Here is a 23,893-nt window from a genome sequence, read left to right on the forward strand (position 1 = left end):
GGAGTAATGGCTTTATACTTCCATGTAAAGGAGCCCATGGTCCTGTTGACTGTCTACCCATATCTTTCCTCTGTTCTTGAGAACAGACTACACGCTCTGGATGCTGAGAGAGCCATTGCAGAGACAAGAAACTCTATTATAAAATTCAAGGTGGTTCTTCGAGTGCTTGCTCATGTCTATTTCAATTAGGTGTGCATGTGCCACGTTCACGATCGTCGGAAGATTTTTACCCTAGCAACACTCGGTGAGTCGGCTGAGGCGCCCTCTGGAGTGGCGCTTTTATGGCACCAGATATATACCCCAGTCGGCCCAGTGCCCCCTCAGTTCATTCTTACTGCCCATGACAGTCGTTGGAACTGTGGAGCGCAGCTTAGCTGAACTCCACTTCCCTAGCTTCTAGTGTAACACTCGTTTATAAATCATTTTAAAAGTAGTTGTTATTAGTTCTTTAGTAGTAGTTAATAATTATTGTTCTTAGTGTAAATAATAGTTTGGGGTAAGGGGCTTCTCCCCTTCCCTCCCTAGGCAAGGCTGATGCCTAGGTCTCTGGGTTTCAAACCGTGAAAGGCCTGCCTTAAACCGATGCCTATGGGAGACCTCCACGACTCCTCTTTGAAGTGCCTGGGGGAATCCCATCAATCCGATAAGTGCCGCATTTGTAAGGCATTGAAGCCTTGGACTAAAAAGGAGCAGGACTTTCGCTTGAAATAGCTCCTTATGGAAGCGGCACTTAGCCCGATGTCCTCGGCTCCGCGCCAAGACCCGGTGCCGACCTCGTCGGCTTGAAGCTAGCCTGCGGCACCAGAAGGTTCAGCACCATGTCTGGACACCGGCAAAGACTCCTGGCACTGGACGTCTCCGGCACCTCTACCAGCACAGCACCGCTCACTGTCTCCGGGACCGAAGAAGCAGCATGAACAACCTGCTGCTCCCTTGCAATTGCCGGCACCACCTGTGCCTCCCTCGGAGCCGCGTCCCATGTTGGACTATCCCGCAAACGCACCAACCCCAGTACCGTTGACTCTGGCGCCACAAGGGCCGTCAAGTCCAGTGCATGTAAGCTCCCCGGTGCGTACCATGGTCAAGTTTGGGCTGCCATCCACTCCGGAGACTTTCTCCACGGCACGTGACCTGATTGCGCTCACCGAGCCGAGACAGCCGCAACCTTAGGTACGACCGGTACGGGCTGTTCGCTCAAAAGGAAAGCCCTCCATGCTGCATCCTCTGTCGCAGAGTGAGATAGGACGGCCCCGGTCCCAGTCACGGTCCCAAGCCAGACGCTGGTCTCATTGACGGCACCCCTCGCAGTCCCGGCACCGATTACCATCTTGGCGCCGGTTGCACTCGTGGCGCCGCTCCACCTCGTCTCGCGAATATCTTCTTCTCGGAACGGTCGGTACCGATCCAGCTCCCGGCACTGATCCAGACGCCGGTCCGAGCGCCAATCTACTCTGAATCGATCCCGGCATCGTTCCGCCCATAGATCTTCGTCGAGGTCCAGATCTGCCTCCCAGCACCGATATGACTGCCGGTCCCAATCAGTTTTGCGGTACCACTCAAGACCACGGCGCCGTCCTTGAAACAGCAGGGTCTAGCAGTTTCATCCATCAGAGTACACCTAGCGTCTTGGTCTTCTCCAGTCCCATGGTTCCTCAAGGGATTAGAACGTCTGTACCCGCAAATTCGGCATCCGGCCCCTACATGGGACCTCAACCTGGTCCTATCCAGACTCATGGGTGCCTTTCCTGGAAGACAGCCTTCCTCGTAGCTATCATCTCGGCGAGACATGTGTCAGAGCTTAGAGCCCTCACGTCAGACCCACCGTATATGGTGTTCCGTAAGGACAAAGTACAGCTGCGACCACACCCTGCCTTCCTTCCTAATGTGGTGCCTGCCTTCCATGTCAACCAAGACATCTTCCTCCTAGTCTTCTATCCGAAGCCGCATGCTTCTCAACGAGAACAACAGCTGCACTCCCTAGACGTTCGCAGGGCCTTCGCCTTTTACATCGAATGAACGAAAACTTTTAGGAGGACGACCCAGCTGTTCGTAGCTGTGGCAGACTGGATGAAGGGCCTTCCGGTCTAAACCCAGCGCATCTCGTCCTGGATCACATCATGCATCCGTGCGTACTATGACTTAGCTGATGTCTCAACTACGCACCCTAATGCCCACTCCACTCGGGCTCAAGCTTCGTCCTCCGCCTTCCTGGCTCATGTTCCCATACAGGAGATATGTAGGGCAGCAACTTGGTCATCGGTGCATACCTTTGCTTCCCACTATGCGATCGTCCAGCAGTCAAGGGGTGACACGGCATTTGGCTCAGCGGTTCTGCACTCCGCGACATCTCACTGCGACCCCACCGCCTAGGTAAGGCTTGGGAGTAACCTAATTGGAATCGATATGAGCAAGCACTCGAAGAAGAAAAGACGGTTACTCATCTTTGTAACTGTTGTTCTTCGAGATGTGTTGCTTAAATCCATTCCAAACCCACCCTCCTTCCCCTCTGTTGGAGTAGCCGACAAGAAGGAACTGAGGGGGCACTGGGCCGGCTGGGGTATATATCCAGTGCCGTAAAGGCGTCACTCCGACCCACCCAAGTGTTGCTAGGGTAAAAATCTTCCGCCAATCGTGCCTGCGGCACACACACACACCTAATTGGAATGGATATGAGCAACACATCTAAAAGAACAACAGTTACAAAGGTGAGTAACCATCTTTTTCAGTATTTTAAATTAAACTGATGTGTATTGTGGTTTTGGTTAGATAATTTATGTATAGTTTTGTTCTGAGTTCATATAGGTATTACAAAGGAAGCAAAAGACATAAAGCTAAATAAAGATAAGATACAAGAGGTGTTTGATGACATTATAACATGAGAGCAAATCTGTTGTTCTGTTGGTTTTAATAAAGCATTTTTATTGAAAAAATTAGAAGTAAGAAGAGAGAAAAACAGCAACAATTGAGAAATTAGGATGATATGTATGTAATTCTCTGCTTGGGACAATTCTCAAAGAAACTGAAACAGGGCTAGAGCCCTATTTGCTCTAGCACATCAGTCACTGCAGTGATGTTAGTAATGGTAATGGCAAACAGCAACAAAACAAAAAGCCCAGGATAAATTTGTGCAGCACATTATCACAAGTTTTCAGTACACAAAGTCCTGCCGTGAACCAGACCACATGTCAGCTTATGTTTCTAGCAGGTGGTTCTCCTGTCACATAATAATCCAGAAATTGTCATCATGATATTTCCAAAAATAATTTGGCTGATGTCCCAGCAGTTGTAGGAGCAATGGGTAGCAGACTATAGATCTTTCTTTATCTTTCTCACATATTGTCATCGGAAAGGTAATGTCCATGATACATGCTGTGGTATAACAGTAAGCTACTGAACAGGCTAGTGGAGGCTTTTTGGTGATCCACTTCTGCTTTTTGTGTATATACATAGAGAACACAATTGCCCACTGAAACTTTGTGGACAAATGTACGATAACACCTATTTTGTGTTTTTTTTATATCTTCTATTTAAAGGAAGTCTTGTGACCCATTTAGTTCTTGAAATATTTTCCTTAAAGAAAGGTAAATGCCATCCTGCATCCGTGTAAAATAAAATTAGAAAAAACAATTATTATTTTACTTTGGATCCTTAGCAGCTTATGCAACGTGCAGCTAAGCTGGTTATATTAGTCTGACAGGCCTCATTGGCTAGTAAGCCTTAACCAGGAACTCTCGGGAACCAGGAACTCTTGAGTTCAAATCCCAGCTCTTCCACTAACTCACTCTGTGGCTGTGGGCAAACTAGTCTTGTGGCATCTATTTCCTCATCTGTAAATACATAATTTTCTGTCTCAGTGTGTTGTGGGGATCCATTTGTTAATGTTTTTCATAAAATTACTATATGTTAGTCTGAATATACTTGTGCATGGGCACGTTTTCATTGCATGACTACATTAGCCACTTCGGGTTCCATAAGACTAGAGATGGCTCCACCAGTGGAGTGTGCTAGTGTAGTTCCCATTCAAAGAGTACCTCGTGCTGATGTGGTGGTATGTACTGAAAGATCCTTCTGCTGTTTGGGATATGTTGAAAGAGTCGCAGCTTCATGCCTTCCCTCATAACACTGCTTACACTTAGAATTTGCTTCCCATTTCTAAGCACAAAGCTGCCTCCTTCCGCTTTGTCATGACTTTTTCATGAAGACTTTCTCTGTTGATCTTTTCAGACTGGGCACCTATTTCTTTTTACTTTTATATCATGTGTGTTTGAATACAACTGTAAGCTGGTGTAAGCTCCTTGAGGCAGGACCTTGTTTAAGTATTCTCGTAAAACATCGTAGGAAGGCGGTGTTTAAATATTAATATTAGTCCCTGTGATATTGCTTCCTGGATTTTTGAACGTATTTTGGTTGTCCATTTGGGAGAATTATGAGGATATGAACTGACCCAGAAGACAGACCAGCTTAGGAGGTACTCCCCTGAACCCTGTGTACAGTGCTGTTGAAGTCAAAGATCTTTACATTTTCTCTTAATTATGAGCAGACAACCTTTTAGTTAGCATATTATGATCTATGATATTTACTCTGCTCCTTGTGTCTCAGTACAGGTATTGTATCCTACAGTTGCGCAGGTGATCCCTGGAAGAATGATATTTAGTAGTAATCTGTTTGAGAACTGTAGGGTGAGTTTCCACTTGATTGTGGGCCTCAAGTCAGTAAGGTCTTGGGGAAATAGGTTTAGTTTGCATTGAGACTGACCATGGTTCTTTGCATATAATTTGAATGAATGGATTAGCTGATCAATTAAAGAGATGCCTTGGTTTGGACATCTTTGAGTCTAAGCATCAACCTTTTGCGTTTTTTCCCTCCACTATGGAAGTCTGTAAATCAGATCTTATTTATGAGCCCACTGGGCTATTTGGGGCCTTTATGCGCTGAAAACTGGGTTTTGATGATAGTAGCCCCTTGGGCCCTCATTTAACAACTTTAGTATTTAGCAAGTTTTTTAACTTTTAAATAAACTTTTTTAGATGGCCTTTTCTTTTGTCAGATTGAGTTGGAGAACTAATAAGTTTGAGTGTGTTTGTCTTTTGTGTTGGGTAAAAATTATCCTTATTTGCATTTTTTTTTGAGGGAAGTTGATTTTGTTAATCTAGAATTAATTCCTAGATACAAGAGGCTCACCTGAATTGGCTCTCACACTTTAAGAACTTGTCTTTAGATTTTGGGGTGCTTGTTTTATTTTATCATTTGGAACCATATGATTTCTTTGGGTTGTTTTCTTATGATTCAGCCTAGTTCAGGTATTACAGAAATGGTTTCCTCATGGGTTTATACAATAATGTGTAGGATGAGAGGAAAAGCATTATAAGGTGAAGTTATTTACCAGTGTTCTATTTGCCATAGTTGTCATCTTCCCCCATAAAAATTCCCAGTCCCCTGTGTAGTTCATTTGGGTGGTTGGTTTTAATTGATTAGCTTGGGAAATTTCTTGGCATCAGGAAGAAATGGAAGTGGGAGGGCAAAAATATCTATATGTCTACTTTGAGTGAAAATCTTTTCTCCCTGGTTTATGGAGCTGTATCACTGTGTGTGTGTGTGTGTGTGTGTGTGTGTGTGTGTGTATATATATATATATATATATATAGTGGGGGAAGATGTAACTGCAACATACAGAATTGCCAGTAAGTAATGTTTCTTTTTCTACCTATTTCTTGCGCACGTGCGCTCGCTCTCTCTCTCTCTCCTTTTCTCGGCTTCTGTAACTTGATAAAAGAATCTATCATTTGGCAGCTCTTCTTACTACCTTAGCAACAGTAGCTCTCTGGACACCAGCAGCTGTTGTTTCAGCTTCCTAAGCACTCTTCTCTGTATTACTTGCTTTCTGATTGCATCTATACAAGAAAATTGCATATCCATGGTGCAGCTGAATTGACATTAACCGTGGTGCAAAGTTACCATAGACCAGGCTCAGGCATGAAACACAGCTGCTATCACCTGTGTAGCTGCACCATTGTTAGAAAGTGTGTATCCAATTTTCTTGTGTAGATGCAACCTCTGTGTTTCTTTCACAACTGCCAGTCAGACTTACTTTTCTTTTAACTAAGCTGCCCCTAGTATACAGTGACCATATGCCACATGAGAAATTCAGCTCTCTACTTCCATCAGGGTGGATAAAAATCAATGAATTTTTTAAAAAATCAAAAAAATCGGATTTTTTAATTTAAATCGGATTTTTTTGATAAAATGCTTTTTGAGGGAAAAAACCTATCTAAAGATAGTTTTAATTAAGATACATTATAAATCAAAGATATCTCATCATGGAATAGGGATTATAAATTCTAATTCTATATTCATGTAATGTTTAAGAAAACTTTTGTAAATGAGTTCCAATAGTTCATAGATTAGGGACCCAATCTTATGGTGGTCCACAGGCTTCTGTATACATTATTTAGGTTAATCTTTCTATCTACCCAATGGGATTCAGTGCTCAGTCTAGAAGATACCATCAGAGATGCTTAGTTTTGCAGTTCTCAAACTGTGGATTTGTGTCTCTAGAGATAATGTGCTTGTTAACAGAAAAAATGTTTGTAAATAAATAAATAATATAGAGAGATGAGAAATAAGACCTCAACTCTATTATCCCTCTGCAAATTTGTGTACACAGAGTCAATCCCTTACTTCTCTCTCAAAGTGCAAAGTTTCAGAAAGTTCAATGAATAGAAGATTGTTGGGGGTGGAATAGATCTGGACAAGGAGAAGAAGTCTGGAGATAAACGTGAGAAGCGAGGGACATACGCTTGTTTTGTTAAAATACTATATGTTTGCTGTTGAAGAAAAAAATCCAGAATACTTAACATTGTTGTTTTAGTTAAATAAAACAATTTAAATGTCTGTCTGGTGATGTTCTCCTCCTAATACAGCATGGCAAGAAAATCCTCCAAATATTAATCATTAACCTGTTGAATTGGAGATAGTTCACCTCTCAATGACTTCATAAATATATGATTCAATTACCTTTGGTAAATGAAATAACCAAAACAGTCATTCATTTTCTGATATGGCTGTAAAACTAATCTGAAAAGTTTTCAAAATAAATCACTTAAAAAACGTACAGTGTACCTTCTAAAAATGAAACCTACATCTATCTCTGAGTTGTGAAGAATATGTATTAAGGTTATAACAACCAACAAGAATGCACTTTTATGCAGAAAACTATGATTAAATCGAGTCTTCCTGACTAGTGATTTAAATCAATTTGATTTAAATCAAATCCACCCTGACTTCCATTCTTCTCTCATCTCACCATCTGATGGAGAGATCCCTTTGCCACATCAATAGGGATTTTAAAAGTCCAAAAGGCAGCACGCAAGGTAAGATCCGTTAGATAAGTGATCCACTATGGTAGCTAAAGTAAGACCATTGGGTCAAAACTCAAATTTTTTAAGTATGTTTTTAACTTGACATTTTTACTGTTAACACTTCAGATACCTGAAACTGAACTCTGCTTTAAAATCAAGTTTATCTATTAATTTTTAAACTTTTCATATGCTGACTAATGCTAATATTTATGCAAACAACTGTCTAAACATCCTGGTACTTGTTGAACATGTGCTGTAGCAAAATTACGTCATTGTACACACTGATCTACACTGGGCGCCTACATGTGCTGTGTTTTCAAAAGATGTGAAGGCAAGTGTTTAGATGTATTACAGGGGGTTTTTTTGTACTGAATGCTGTAATTAAAGATGCAAAAAGTTTCCATTGTAACTTCCTGTTTTCATACATTCATAGTTTTGAAATATTCACTTCTGAGGTAGACGCCTTCAGTGTTTCTGCCCAATAGTGAGTTTTTGTTGGAAATTTGAGCAAAATCCTTTAAGGTGAAAAAATTCTTTTTGTATTTAAGAAATTTGTTTTCACTATGATCAGTAAAGGTTTATTGTACCATATTGATACCATATGTACCTGTATTGTACCATACTGTATTCTGAGCTATATTATTAAGGTTTTTAAGTAGTCTCTACTTAGCCCCTGGTTATATGCCCACAATTAAAGGGAACATTTAACACCTACCTGTTTTGATTACAGAGCATGACATCTAAATTTTGTTACTTTTGAATGCAGTTAATTGTAACTACAAAATTGCAGGTTCAAAATTGGATTCTGATCCATAATGTCTAACACACTTTGTTCAATCTTCAAGGTTAATGGTGACTGGATACTCAACTAATATTAACAACAAGGGAGAAGGAACGCAAGCCAAAATAGGGAAAGAACAGGTTAAAGAATGTTCAGGTATGTTAGATGTATTCAAGGTGGCAAGACCTGAAGAAGTTCATCCTGAATTACTTAAAGGTGCTAGCTGAGGCAATCTTGGAACCATTAGCAATTATTTCAGGAACTCATGGAGTACTGGTGAGGACCTAGAGGGCTGGAGAAGGGCAAACATAGTACTTATCTTTAAAAAGGGGAGCAAAGAGGACCTGGGGAATTATAGATCAGTCAGCCTAACTTGGATACCTGGAAAAATACTGGAACGAATTATTAAGCATTTGTAAGCACCTAGAGGATAATAGAGTAATAAGTAATAGCAGCATGAATTTGTCAAGAACAAATCATGCCATGCCAAACCAACCTAGTTTCTGTCTTTGACAGGGTTATTGGCCTAGTGGATGGGGAGAAGCTATAGACATCTAAGGCTTCTGTCACAGTCTCATGTGACATTATCATAAGCAAAACTAGGGAAATGTGGTCTAGATGAAAGTACTATAAGGAGAAGCCATAACTGGTTGAAAGACCATATTCAGAGTAGTTATCAATGGTTTGCTGTCAAACTCAGAAGATGTATCTAGTGGGGTCCCACTAGGTTGACCAGGTGTCCCTATTTTATAGGGACAGACTTGATATTTGGGGCTCTCTCTTATATAGGTGCCTATTACCCCCACCCCGATTTTTCACAAGTTCTATCTGGTCACTCAAAGTCCTTCAGGATTCTGTCTGGGTCTGGTACCATTCAATATTTTTATTAATGACTTGGATAACGGAGTGTTGAGTATGCTTATGAAATTTGAAGAGGATGCCAAGCTGAGAGGGACAGCTGAAAACATTTGAAGGGCAGAATTAGAATTCAAAATGACCTTGACAAATTAGAGAATTGGTCTGAAATCAACAAGATCACAAATTAATCCAACAATGTGATGTAGTTGTGAAAAAGGTTACTATCATTCTGAGGTAGATTAACAGGGGAGTCATATGCAAGACACTGGAGATAACTGGCCCATTCTACTCAGCAATTGTGAGGCTACTCGGCTACTGTGTCCAGTTTGGGGCATCACACTTTAGAAAGGATGTGGGCAATTTGGAGAGAGTCTAGAGGAGTGTAACAAAAATGATAAATGGTTTAGAAAACCTGACCTATGAGAAAAGGTCAAAAAATAATTAGGCATGTTTAGTCGTGAAAAAAGAAGATGGGGGCGAGGGGAAACCTGATAAGTCTTCAAATAAGTTAAAGGCTTTTAAAAAAAGGATGGTGATCAATTGTTCTCTATGCCCACGGAAGGTAGGACAAGAATTAATTGGCTTAATCTGCAGCAAGGGAGATTTAGGTTAGACATTAGGAAGGAGTTTCTAACTATATGGGTAATTAAATCCTGGAATAGGCTTCCAAGGGATGTTGTGGAATCCTGTCATTAGAGATTTTTAAGAACAGGTTGGACAAACACCTGTCAGGGATGGTCTAGGTTTAGGTCCTACCTCAGTGCAGGGGCTTGACTTCATGACCTCTTGTGGTCCCTTCCAGCCCTACATTTCTATGATTCTGTGTTGTCATAGAGATTATATTGTACAACATATAAGACATCTGCACTAATTTACTCCTGTTTGATCATCACTTTAGATTACTCTGTATATTTTAAGATTTATTATTTCTTCCAGGTTTTAATATAATCATTGTTTCCTTTCCTTCTATCCACTGTATTACCATTTTTGAAAGTAACAAATGTAATTAATAATCCTGTGACAGACTGCTTCTAATTCAATAAATTAGACATTAACACACAGAGCCTCAGGGTTTAAGGTGAAACACCTATATACTTCCCTTTTATCTTAGGCATTAAATTAAAAAAAAGGTTGAATGAAATCAGGACACAGCTGCATAAGCCCATTGCCAGTCTTAATTCTTAATAGGTTTGTCAGGAGATGCTTTTCATAGGTTTCAGATTTTAAAAAATGTCAAAGAAATTGAAAATATGTAATATTTTAAAAGCTCCACCTGTGGGAATGAGGCTGTACTGCATCTTGAGAGAGAATCTATTTAGCAGAAACCTCACTTGAGACCTATTTTTTAAAACTGTAACATTTCTGTAGCCAGTTTTCTTGGAATTGTATAATATAAGGATACAGGAAGTGCCACATTGAATCACAGCAGCAGTCCATCTAATATAGTATCATATTTCTGATGCTATTCAATATCAGATATTTCAGAGGAAGATGCGAGAAACCCCATATTGGACAATTATAGAACAAACTGTCAAAGTTTCTTTCTAACCTTTTGTTCTTTTCTGCTCTGAAGCATGAGAGTTTATATCCTTTATATGCAAAACTCAACTCAACCTTAATTGTGGAGTTCCAACCAGCAGATCCATAATTTAATCCTATCCAATGTGATTATGCATATTCTTGATAACCATATAATGTCTAGTCCTTGTTAGCAGCTCAGCCATTTAATTCTTTTTCTTTAATTCTTCCGTCTATTCTAGCACCACCTCTTTTGACAAACTGCACTCTGACACTGCCAGAAAAGAATAGATACCTCCTCACCATCCTTTGTGGTGCTGTCTGATGAAAATAAATCATTTAGCTTCTAAGCAATTTCCTTACCTCCTTAATTGTTCCCTGGTAGTCCAGCAAACCCACCAATTCTGCCATAGGGTGGCTTCCTGCTTCAGATATAATTTAAAAAAAAATTATTTCTTCGTCATCTTTGGTTAATTGCTCTTTTAAAATATCTTTTAGCACTCCTAATTTCTGTTTTAGATTTTATGTGCCATAATTTGTTTCTTTCTGTATGGTTTACTTGTGTTGGATTTCTATTATGATGGATATGTGTTTTGCTCAAGCAACCTTTTGTATCTTGCTATGTAACTATTATTTTGTCCTTCTCTTCCTGGTTCCCTTTGTATTTATGGGTCTGTATTCCTTCGGAGACTGCTGTTTAAGTAGCCTTCATGCTGAATCTAGGATTTTAAGATGATAAGAACTAAGGAACTGATCCAAACCCCCATGGGAATCTTTTAAGTGACTTCAAAGGACTTTGGATCAAACCCTTAGACCCTTTTGGGAACTGAGAGGGGGAAAAAAAAACCCAAATAAGCAGATCCCAATAACTAGCAGTCTGGAGCAGCTTTCTACGAAGCTGAATGCATATTTTCTCTCAAGGATTTCAAGTGATCCTGGTGTACAAATGTTGTCTAAAATCATCACTTCTAATAATGGACCTATTAATGAATCTATTCATTACAGAACTTTTAGTGCACGGCAGCAGGGTCCACATAACTACTTAATGCACAGCTGGCTAGTGAAAGGTAGATTCACTCTCCAGCTTGTCACGCACTAAGTCTCTGTACACGCAAGCCATGAGACTCTCTCGGTGCTAGAATTAGTTTGGTGGAAAGCATCTTTTTTGTTTCTAAAATTGTCCCTTGAAGGGATGGGGATCCTAAAGTGAGGATATTTTTAATTTAAAAAAAAAATTACAAATAAGAACTGACAGCCTGTAGGTGTTCAGCACCAAAAATGTTGAATTTTTACCAAATGCTAGCTTGAATCATTTGGTTTAGTGAATCCTTCAGAACCAATAAGATGGAAAATTATGAGGTTATTATTCCTTAAGAAAATAAGAGGAGAGCCACTGATGGAAATTGTGTTAATAATGTGCCCCTTATTGACTTAACAACTTGTGACTCATTTTGAGAAAGATGATTTTGAAATCCTGAAAGTGAGGTTGCCAGGTGGAAATCTAGTGAGTTTCAAAAAGTGAATTAAAAGCAATGTCCAGTACTACACCTGCCGTTGAGTTGTCCTGCAAAATTTTTACAGTTACACATTCCTATTTAAAAAAAAATAACTCCCTTATAGCTGTGTAAAACACCCATATGAAAAGAAGAAACTCACTGACTGATTATGCAGGGGAAACAGTGATATTGACTAAACCCAAAGTCCAGTCAAATTACACAAAGAAAAGCACATGAGAATATTTTGTCTAATCTTTGTTTTAGGAATCACATATTGGGTAACACCTACATTAAAAACATCTGTTCTCAATGTAGGGCATTATGTCTGATAAAGATAATTACCTTTCTGGAACTACAACAGAAGTTAATACATTTTTGGACCAGAACCAGTATACAATTGAGGCTGTGGAGCAAATAAAAGGCTGGCTGGAGAACTCAGACATAAGACTTTGTTAAGGAAAGCATATAATAGCTTTAGAGCCTCTGTCACCCCCTGTGGCTGATTCTCTGCAAGAATAAGTGTTTGAACAATTTTTTTTCTGTACCTTTTTCTGAGAGTTGGAAACTTTATTTGTTTTTGGCCTGCATAGTGAGGAGTTCCTTCCCAAACTGGTTTGCTAAGCTGCCACCCTCCACTTCTTCAGACCGATTTCTAGTGATCTGGCTGCAAAAAGACATTTTTTATTTTGACATATTTAGGAAAGCAACTGACAAAAAAATTTTCAACTGTACAATGCATGTGTCTTTGCTGAGTAACTTTGTAATTGCTATGGCCTTTCCTTTATCCTTACATCTACACTTCACTGCTTTGTTGTCTCTCTCATTTGTGAAATCAGATTTGTAAGAAATTTGAGGCAGGGACAATTTATGCATACTGTAAAGTGTTTAAAATAGTTTTGGGCACTATAAGATAGTAAGTTGAAAATGAATACATATAGCCAGTATTTGATCTGTCCACACTAAAGGTTAGGACAGCTTGCCAATAGTTTGTGCTTTAGAGCAAGGACAACAGTGCTATACTCAGTCCTAGGTCTCCTGGGTTTAAAACCATGCTGCAACTCAAAAATGTCCTATCTACGATAATGTCTATAGTAGAATTTCATCAAGATGATATGCCAAAACTTCTAACTTTATTGGACCTGTGGATCCATTTCGCTGATTTGCATCTGGTATGGTACCATCCTGAAGAGTAGTTTTGTCTTGAGAAGTTAATAATATATTTGTTTACTGAGCACGAGCTGAATATTTTGGCTGTTTATTATTTTTATTATGAAGCCTTCATATATTAGGAACTTCCTGGGTGTCCCTCTTCAGTTTTTTTCCCCATCTGTAGCAGATAGAAGCAACCTTCTTGCTGGTCTGAAATATCTCCTGGCCAACTTTGAGAACTGAGTTCTGGGAATATTTTATTTATTTTAGAATTTTTTTTTTTTTTTTACACTTTTTCTGTCAGGACAACTCTTCAAAGGGGACAGTGCCTCAGCATCTTTTAGGCAGTTCCCATTAACCAATCTACAGAGGGCTCAAAGCAGTAAAGAATCTGGCTTTCTAATGGCTGCAAATCATTTGTCCCTGTTATTGTGCCTTGTATATTTGGTCAGTTAGTAGGAGGTCCTGATCTGCTAATGTGGCTGTAGGACTGGCTACAAATCTCCATGATTGTGTTCAGCAGCACACTTGATCTGTAGCTTTCAGCCCCATGTATTCTGCTATCCCACAGGAACCTCTAGTTGATGGAGAATGAAGTAAGTGAATTAGGTTGCTGTACTGGTCCAGTGAATTCTGTTATCTGAAGCAAAGCACATAAGGAGGTCAGATGCTTTTCAGGAGTGGGTTCAGGATCTTCTGTTTTCTCATCACCAAAACGGCTTATGAGTCCATGGGAGTGAGATCTGCTGTAACACTATATTGGTCTCTTGTAGGCCACAGTGGCAGGGTCACTTTGTTCCTCTAGTGTAGAGGAGCATTTTATAGCTAGTCAAGTGAAGCTCAAGGTTTCTCATATTCAACCCTGATTGACAGTCTATTTTAGTAAAAGTGGCATTATCAAGCAGCACGGCTGTCTTCCTTATCGTTTCTTGTTCTGTGTCCTTCCCCAATCATTTCTGTCATAGCTAGCGCATCGAAGAAAATGTTCAAGGAGTGAGCATGAATAATTGTGGTTGCACTACATTGATTTTTGTCATTGATACCTGAAAGTCATGTCAAAGTCACTAAGATGACCTTCTGTTTCAAGGATTGGTACCCTGTTACCTATAATCCAGCAAGGTTCTTCAAATGGTGTGCGAAAGAAGACCAGTGATCTCCATCTAGTGCCACTGTAAAAGAGTTCAGTGTGTGCTCCCAACTGGTGTGGAAGGGGGCAGGACTTTGTCTACACTCAGCAGGCACTACCCCATTGAGGCACTGTCAGTATTGGTAGTGCCATGGCTTCCCAACATCTTGTAGTCAAGCACTGGGATTTTGGCTGCACCAATAAAAGAGCATCTGTAACCTCACTTGAAGAGTTCAACATCTTATCTAGCATGAAGGATGTACATAAATTAATGATTAAGAATAGGGATTTGAAAACAAACAAACAAAAAAAAACCTTGCATGCTCAAGACATAAGAAAGCACTTGGCACCAATAGGTATTGCATCCTGTTTATTATTCACGTAAAATTCAACTATACTTTGTCAACTTTTATATGTAGGGGCCTACCAAATTCATGGTCCATTTTGGTCAATTTCACAGTCAAGGGATTTTAAAAATAGTAAATTTCATGATTTTCAGCCATTTAAATCTGAAATTTCACGGTATTGTAATTGTAGGGGTCCTGACCCAAAAAGGAGTTGTGGGGGGGGTTGCAAGGTTATTGTAAGTTATTGGGGGGGGTGTCACAAAGTTATTGTTGCGGTACTGCTACCCTTACTTCTGTGCTGCTGCTGGTGGCAGTGCTGCCTTCAGAGCTGGGCAGTTGGAGAGCGGCAGCTGCTGGCGGGAAGCCCAGCTCTGAAGGCGGAGCCGTTGCCAGCAGCAGCGCCGAAGTAAGAATGGCATGCTATGGTACGATATTGCCACCCTTATTTCTGCGCTGCTGCCTGCAGAGCTGGGCCTTCAGTCAGCAGCTGACACTCTCCAGCTGCCCAGCTCCGAAGGCAGTGCAAAAGTAAGGGTGGCCTTATCATGACCCCTCCCTCCCCAAATAATCTTGTGATCCCTCCCTGCAATTCCATTTGGGGTCAAGAGCCCCAATGTGAGAAATGCTGGTCTCACCCATGAAATCTGTATAGTATAATGTAAAAGCACACAAAAGACCAGATTTCACAATCCGTGACGCGTTTTTCGTGGTCATGAATTTGGTAAAGCCCTATTCTTCTTCAAGTGATTGCTCAAGTCCATTCCAATAGGTGTGTTTGAGCGCGCTGCATGCACGATCATCGGAAGTTTTTACCCTAGCGGTACCTGTCAGGTCGGCTGTGGAGCCTCCTGGAGTGGCGCCTTTGTGGCGGTATATATAGGACCCTGCTGACCCACTGCCTGCTCAGTTCTTTCTTACCGCTAGTGACGGTTGTTGGAGCAACTGGTCTCTTGCTTTAGCAAGTGCTTCTTTGTGGTTTTCCCTTTATATAGTTGTTATCCTTCACTATCTTAGTCAGTTCGTTAGTACGTTTAAGTTGGGGGGTTCCTCCCCCCCCCGATATTTTTCCCTGTCGCCGGGGCATGCCGCAGCTCCAGGGGTTCGAGCCGTGCGATATTAATCCCGCCCGCCTCCCCTCTGTCAGAGTATTCTAGCAAGAAGGAACTGAGCAGGCAGTGGGTCGTCAGGGACCTATATACACCGCCACAAAGGCGCCACTCCAGGGGGCTCCACAGCTGACCCAATGGGTACCGCTAGGGTAAAAACTTCTGACGATCATGCACGCACACGCACAGCTATTGGAATGGACACGAGCAACACATCTCTAAGAACAACAGTTACAAAAGGCAGGTAACCGTCTTTTTATATGAATGAAATAAATAGCAGAATTGAGAATTGATCATTCAGAATAACGACACACCCAAACTGTATTGATTCTCTTTTTCCATTATTTACTTGTGACATTTTAAAATATCACAAGCTTGACCAAAAGTGACACCTGTGATTAGAATTAGTGTAGTACAGCATTGTGTGGAGGATTCACACAGAAGACAGAGCTGCAACACAAATTAAGGTTTGAATTTACACTATGTAGCTTATTTCTCTCAGATCTGTGTGACCAAGATTAACTTTTAGTTCAGACCTGGTTCAGAATTTGATTGGTGGGCATAATAAAATTAATGGTGACACTCCCACGCCTAAGTTCAGAATGGGTTTTCTTCTTTCCTGGTTTACTGAAGTGAAAGCTATATTGACCCTACCTTTGGAGGTTTACAAGCCTATGAAAGAACCAGGGAAAGTTTCTTAAGAACTTGATTTAAGAAACTCATAAAAAGTACCCTGCTTATTTTTACAGAAGAAAGCACACTAGAAATTTTTAAAAGGCTTCATCAACTGCAAAAAACATGGATTTTTTCATGTGTAATATGTGATGAAAGCAATTACCAAGTACTGTAGGTTGAAGATCAGAGTATATTGCCATTTTCAGAGGTACTCAAATTACTGCAAAAACACTCATTATCTATAATCAAGATGCACTTGAAAATCACAAATGTTTTTTTCCTAATCTCTGCCTCATATCTCCTTTACATTTTTAGTGAGTAAATGGCAACCAATCACAAGAGCAGAGTTCATCCTTTTTGCTTGCATATTTGTTAAAATCCAGGAAATAACTATTATTATTTTAGCATAGCTGTGGAGACATTGCTTCCAAATTCTGTTCATCTCCCAAACAATTTCCTGTACAAATGAAGTAAAATACTACCCATATGCTAACAAAAGACAATGGTTTATGTGACTTATACACAAATAAAGTTATGTATATGAGGTGATATCACTGGAACAAAACACTGCATGAGATAATTGTCTCACACTGCTACATAAATGATAAGAAGAAAAGATGCCACGGACTGAAAATAGACATTAGGCAAAAACTTTTCAAAGTGGCAGACATTTTCCTGCAATAATGCTCTGTTCCAAGTGAAGTAGGATTAAAATAACCCAACATGACCCTTCCCTTTCTTAATAAATAACCCCAATACTAATCATGCTGCATGCTTTGCAGTAAAATCCACTACTTCACTATATTGACAGTCACTTTGGGGAGCCGTGATGGCCTGTGTTATATAGAAGTTCAGGCTAGATGATCACAGTGGTTCCTTCTGGCCTCATTATCTGAATGTATAACCCCTGGAAGTACTGGTTTTGGTACTTACATAAAGGATGATATAATTGAATAGTCCAGTGGTTTAGAAGTAAGTCAGGTAGTTAAAATAAACCCCTAGGCCCTCTAAATAGCCTTGTACGTTGAGATATACAAACCTGTCCAAATCAGTTCAGCCTAAATGATTTTTTATATTAGTGGTTGGCAGTAGCTATAGGAAAGGTAAACAGTGTTTCTTTTATGAATTTCTATGCTGTCTTGCAGATATATGTAATGACTATAAAATGAGTTTTAAAAGATTGCTGTTGCAGTCTATTTAAAGCTTTCCTGGATTTGTAACTGGTGTTTTTAAATGTGAAGAGCTGCAGAGTTTGCTGAATGATTTGTACCTTTTGTAGTGTGTGAGTTGCTTCTTGTCCCCTGATCTGCCTTTTCAAAACAAAAAGATTACCCTAGTTTGGAGTCACGATAAAAAAGGTTTGGTGCTAATTCTCGGTCACTCTGCTTTGGTGCCTAGGATTCCATGTATCTCATAGGTTTTCTTTCTGAGCCACAGATAGTTTGAGATATCTACAAACAAATGCCAGCCAGCTTTTCATATCTTCCTTAACTCCTCTGATATGAGACATTATAAACAGCAATGGTCTGGAAGTTTTTCACATGCTCAACTCTTGTGAAAGTGTCTTTTACGTATAAAACTACATTGATAAATCATGATGGTATTGAAAACATTACTAGTGTCTGTCATGTTCTCACATTTGCCGGAGTGGTTAGGATATTGGTTTAAAACTTTAAAAGATAAACACACAATAATACTGTCACACTTCTTGACGTCTTATGATTTTTTTCTGTGTTTCTTACAATTAGAAAGTTAACATTTAATTTTTTGACTAACTTTATAATACCAAGGAACCTCAGAGTTGTGCAGGGCTGCACACAAATCACCCTGCTGCCGTGGGCCACTGCATGCCGAAGTATAAAGGCCCAGCTAACCCCAAACCCCCTCAGTCCCTTCTTAGCACCCATGATGGTAATTGGAATTGCTTCGCTTGCATTAGCAAGTGCTCTGTGTTCTCATTGTAAATTTATTGTAGCTTTCTGGTTTTATTGTTGATTAGTATTTACTTAATAGTGTAGATAGAGTTAGTTTCTTTTTTGGTCCCCAATTTTGGGGTTTCCATTTCTGGGTACCCACGAATGCCTGGGTCACCTGGCTTCAAACCCTGCATCTCTTGCGCTAGGCTGATGCTTGTGAGTAACTCTCGCTCAAGCTGCTTGAAGTGTTTTGGGGAAGCTCATATTCAGGATTGTTGCCAAATTTTCAAATTCTATGCCTCACTCTATGCCTAAAACAGAGAAGCCAGCCTAAAGTTTTTGCTTATGGAGGAGGCCCTGAGACCTCCATCACAGCCCAGCCACTCAGACTCAGCACTGAGTACTTCGACATCAGTTAGGAATGTGCCTGGCACCATTTGCCCTCCACAGTGCCTAAGAAGTGGCATCAGACCTCTAAACTGACTACCGAGAGAGGAAGGTCGCCGGCAACACTGAGAGAGGGAGGTCATCGTCTAAGCATGGGGATAAGTAGAGTGCAACCGAAACCCAAGCACTCCTCTTTATTGGTAGCACAGAAACTGATACCATTGACTCTTGCACCCAGGAAAGTACCATCAAGTCGGAGGCCTAAGGGGGCATCTTCTACATCTATAGTACCTCAGCATTCTGGGATCATCTCGTTACAGACCACACTGGAGATGTTTTCGGCAGTGAGAGATGTTTTGAGCCTATCAGTACCAGTATCCCTGGAAGTGCAGGAGATTGCGCTCTTGGTACCAGCAGACAAAGGGGTGCCAGTATCATTGGTGAGACCCTCACTTCTGCAACAAACTCCATTGCCTTAGAGTGGGGGCAGCCCCCCTCTCCCTTGGTCAATAGAGGGATTCATTCACCTCTGAATTGAAAATTGGCTCCTATATTTCACATCCAGGGGAGCTGGTCTCATTACTCTCCACTGAGGTGTTACTACCCTGGGGGGGAGGGATAGCTCAGTGGTTTGAGCATTGGCCTGCTAAACCCAGGGTTGTGAGTTCAGTCCTTGAGGGGGCCACTTGGGGATCTGGGGCAAAATCAGTACTTGGTCCTGCTAGTGAAGGCAGGGGGCTGGACTTGATGACCTTTCAAGGTCCCTTCCAGTTCTAGGAGATGGGATGGGATACCCTGGGGTGCCTTGGGATCCTCCAGCTGCAATAGGATCAGACATGTGGCCAGGGAGTCATGGGGGCTCACTACTGGTCCAGTAGCAGCCCTTTTGGAACCTGGGGGACTCCCCCCTGATTTCTAGGTCATACACCACGTGTTCCTGCTCTGTGTCCTGGAAGAGGTGTGGGAAATCTACTCACCAGGTGCCACCTGTTCCTGAGCCTGGCACCAGGCCCACAGCCAAGCAGCAAGAGGCAGTTCAGGAGGGTCCTGCTGGACAGCTAGTGGAGGAGGCGCAGCTTCAGCTTGTGCTGGCTTCTTCATTCTCCTCTTCTGATGAGGCAATTTCCTTGGGAGGCATCTCACCTCATCCTGATGATTATAAAACTCATAACAGCTATTGAAGAGGGTAGGTTTGGAGATCTAGGTAGAGGAGGTTAAGAAGTCCTCAGACCACTTTATTGATATTTTAGCCATCACAGGGCCTTTGCAGGTGTCCTTATCTATTAAAGTGGTAATTATAAAGCCCATTAATCTTTCTGGATGATCCCTTCCTCCCACTTCAAAAAGAGCTGAATGTAAATATTATATACCCTCTGTAGCGGGGTGGACACCTGCTCCTGCCCTGAGGGGTTGGAAAAGCCCTGCAGAGGGCTGGGGTTGGGCAAGGTAAAACCCTGGCTGATTGGGGGAGGTGGCTGCAGCTGGGCCACACCCTAATCAGAGCCCAGATGGCCTGTATAAAGAGGCTGGGAGCCAGGAGCTCAAGAGTCTCTCTCTGCATTCAGAGAGAAAAGGGCCTGGCTGCAGGGCGCTCCAGAGGCTGGTGAGCTAATTCCCTGGACGACCAACAGGAGGTGCCGCAGGGGTGAGTCTGGACCTCTACGCCCTCTCAAGGGGTTGAATATCTATACTTTCATCCCCACCAGGCTCTCTGGTGGTGCCAGCAGCCAATGAATGGGAACGACAGGGACAACAGGCAGCAATTCCCAAATCAAACAATGCAAAAGAACCTAGTTTACTTTATTCTACTAAGGGATTGCAAATCGGAATTGCCAACCAACTAACTCTTTGGGACATTATGATTGTAATGTTTGGGACTCCATGTTAAAGTTTAGGGACGTGTTGCTGGAGGTTGCTAGACAGGAGTTCTCTTTAGTTGATGAGGGGAAATCTGTAGCAAGAACTTCACTACAGGCTGCACTGGATGCGGAAGACTCAGCTGCTAGGACTATTGCTTCTGTGGTTTCCATCTGCCCATGTTTGTAAACTACCTTTCCCGCTGCCTCAGTGTTTGGTCCTAGATTACACATTTTGGAGAACAACAGTTACGGAAGGTTAGTAACCATTTGTTCACCACTAAGAACCCAGTTCTCTGCGTGCAGGATATGCATAACTCCTAGTCACTACAATGGAATTACTCATCACCTACAGTTTAAGAATAAAGATTTAGCAATGATTAGAGTTCTGTGGGAATCAAATAAATTAGTAAAGTCTCTTTTTGCTGAGTAGGTTCTTTTGTTGAGTAATATCTTATACCTTAGATAAGCTGGGTCTCCCAGGATCACGATTGGGATTTCAACATCACCAATGGTTATTTTGCAGTCTGGAAAGAAAGTCCCTGCTTACAGCTTTTTGAAAAGACCTGTGTTCCTAAAGATGCCTGCATCTTTCCCGACCATCCCACATTGGTGTTGGTAAAACGGCCCCTGTGATCCACCAGCGCTCGCAACACCATTGAGAAGTACCCCTTTTGGTTTATGTACTCTTTTGCAAGGTGGTCTGGTGCCAAGATAAGGATATGTGTTCCGTCTATCTCCCCACCGCAGTTAGGGAACCCCATCACGGCAAAACCATCCACTATGTCCTGCACATTGCCCAGAGTCACTACCCTTCTTAACGGAAGTCTTTTGATGGCCCTGCAAACTTGAATCACAACAAATCTCACGGTAGATTTACCCACTCCAAATTGATGCTCCACTGACCAGTAGCAGTCTGGCGTTGCAAGCGTCCATGGAGCTATCGCCATTTGCTTCTCCACTGAACTTCTTGCTTCTCCAGATGAACTACGCTATACTAGAAAATGAGTGCACAACTGGTTGGAAAAGTGTACTCCAAGAATAGTTATCAGTGGTTCACAATCAAGCTGGGAAGGGTATATTGAGTGTGGTCCCACAGGGATCGGTTTGGAGTCAGGTCCTATTCAATATCTTCATAAATTATTTTGTTAATAGCATAGAGAGTACACTTTTATAAACTTTGCAGATGATACCAAACTAGGAGGGGTTGCAAGCACTTTGGAACACAGCCTTAGAATTCAAAATGATCTTGACTAACTGGAAATGGTCTGAAGTAAATAGGATGAAATTCACTAAGGACAAATGTGAAGTACTACACTTAGGAAGGAACAATCGATTTCACAAATAACAAAATGGGAAATGACTAACTAGGAAGGAGTACTGAAGACAAAGATCTGGGGGTTATAGCGGATCACAAATTAAATGAGTCAGCAATTTAATACTGTTGTAAAAAAGCGAACATCATTCTGGGATGTATTAGCAGGAATGTTGTAAGGAAGGTAAGAGAAGTAATTCTTCCACTCTAGTCAGCACTGATAAGACATCAACTGGAGTATTGTGTCCAGTTCTGGGTGCAATGCTTTGAGAAACATGGACAAATTAAAGAAGGTCCAAAGGAGAGCAACAAAAATGATTATGGGTCTAGAAAACATGATCGAGGAAAGATTAAAAAAAACTTGTTTTGTTTAGTCTGGAGAAGAGCAGATTGAGGGGGACATAAGTCTTCAAATACATAAAAGGTTGTTATAAAGAGTAGGGTGATAAATTGTTCTCCTTAACCACCTTGGATAGGATAAGAAGTAAGGGGCTTAAATTGCTGCAAGGGAGATGTAGGTTAGATATTATGAAAAACTTCCTAATTGTCAAGGTAGTTGAGCACTGGAACAAATTACCTGGGGAGGTTGTGGAATCTCTGTCATTAAAGATTTATAAGAACAGAGTAGATTAAACACCTCTCTCAAATGGTCTAGGTAATACTTAGTTGTGCCTCAGTGTAGGGGACTGGATTAGATGACCTATCAAGGTTCCTGTCAGTCCTACATTTCGCTGATTCTACAAAAATCGGGTAATTAGAAGTCTATATGACATGCATGAAAGGCATCTTAAAAGAACAAACTTTTCACATGAAATACATGCACACAAGTCCAGGTTGTGGTCTTCAGAAAACGTGGCCCCAAGTCTGGTGTATTTGTAATAATATTGGCAGACTCTGCTCAGGACAGGCTTAAGATGTAAAAGGTGTTGCAGGTTAGGATGGAGGAGGAGTAGCAGAACTACATGGAGAATTTTGTACTGTATCTTTCTACATCGGTGTAGGCAACCTATGGCACGCATGCCGAAGGCGGCACGCAAGCTGATTTTCAGTGGCACTCACACTGCTCGGGTCCTGGCCGCTGGTCTGGCGGGCTCTGCATTTTAATTTAATTTTAAATGAAGCTTCTTAAACATTTTAAAACCCTTATTTACTTTACATACAACAATAGTTTAGTTATATATTATAGACTTATAGAAAGAGACCTTCTAAAAAGGTTAAAATGTATTACTGGCATGCAAAACCTTAAATTAGAGTAAATAAATGAAGACTCGGCACACCACTTCTGAATGTACGTCTATACTTACTTCCTGGTCCGGATGTAAGCGATCAATCTTCTGGGATTGATCCCGGAAGTGCTTGCCGTCGACGCCGGTACTCCAGCTCAGCGAGAGGAGTATGCGGCATCGACGGGGGAACCTGCCTGCCACTTCTGGACCCGCGGTAAGTTCGGACTAAGGTACTTCGAATTCAGCTACATTATTAACGTAGCTGAATTTGCGTACCTTAGTCCGAAGTGGGGGGTTAGTGTGGACCAGGCCTGAAAGGTTGCCGACCCCTGTTCTACATGATACCTGGCTATAGGTTGCGTTATTAGGGAAAGGTCCACTGACTACTGAAGTCCATGGAAGGACTCAGTGTGTGTTAGTCAGTTTCTACAATACTGAGCACTCAAAGCAGGAAAATATTTTTTAATTGTATCTATGAATAATCTGATTCAAATTATACTGAAACTAAATACCTGGGTTTCTGTTTATGAAAACCTGTCAGATTATATAACTGACAAGTTTACCTTAGTATTTTTTAATTACACTTGAAAAGATTACTTAATCTAGTTATAGGGCTCCTCAGATAGTATACATCATCCTAGCTGAGCACAGATGTCTCTGTAGCCACCTCAGTTTACACCAGCTGAGGAGCTGTTCATTAGTGTATTGGATATATTAATTTTATTTTTAGTAAATGCATTGTCAGCCAAATAAAATCCCTTTTACTTCTCTATTTCTTT

General features: G+C 41.2%; 1 protein-coding gene across 4 annotated transcripts in view; it reads left to right on the forward strand.

Annotated features, from left to right (window-relative positions):
• The window catches only part of WASF1 (WASP family member 1), a 177,693-nt gene that overhangs the window by 118,679 nt on the left and 35,121 nt on the right, over nt 1-23,893 (forward strand). The gene's annotated exons all lie outside the window — the stretch shown is intronic.

Source organism: Trachemys scripta, chromosome 3 (assembly GCF_013100865.1).
Source record: "Trachemys scripta elegans isolate TJP31775 chromosome 3, CAS_Tse_1.0, whole genome shotgun sequence".
Classification (NCBI taxonomy): domain Eukaryota; kingdom Metazoa; phylum Chordata; order Testudines; family Emydidae; genus Trachemys; species Trachemys scripta.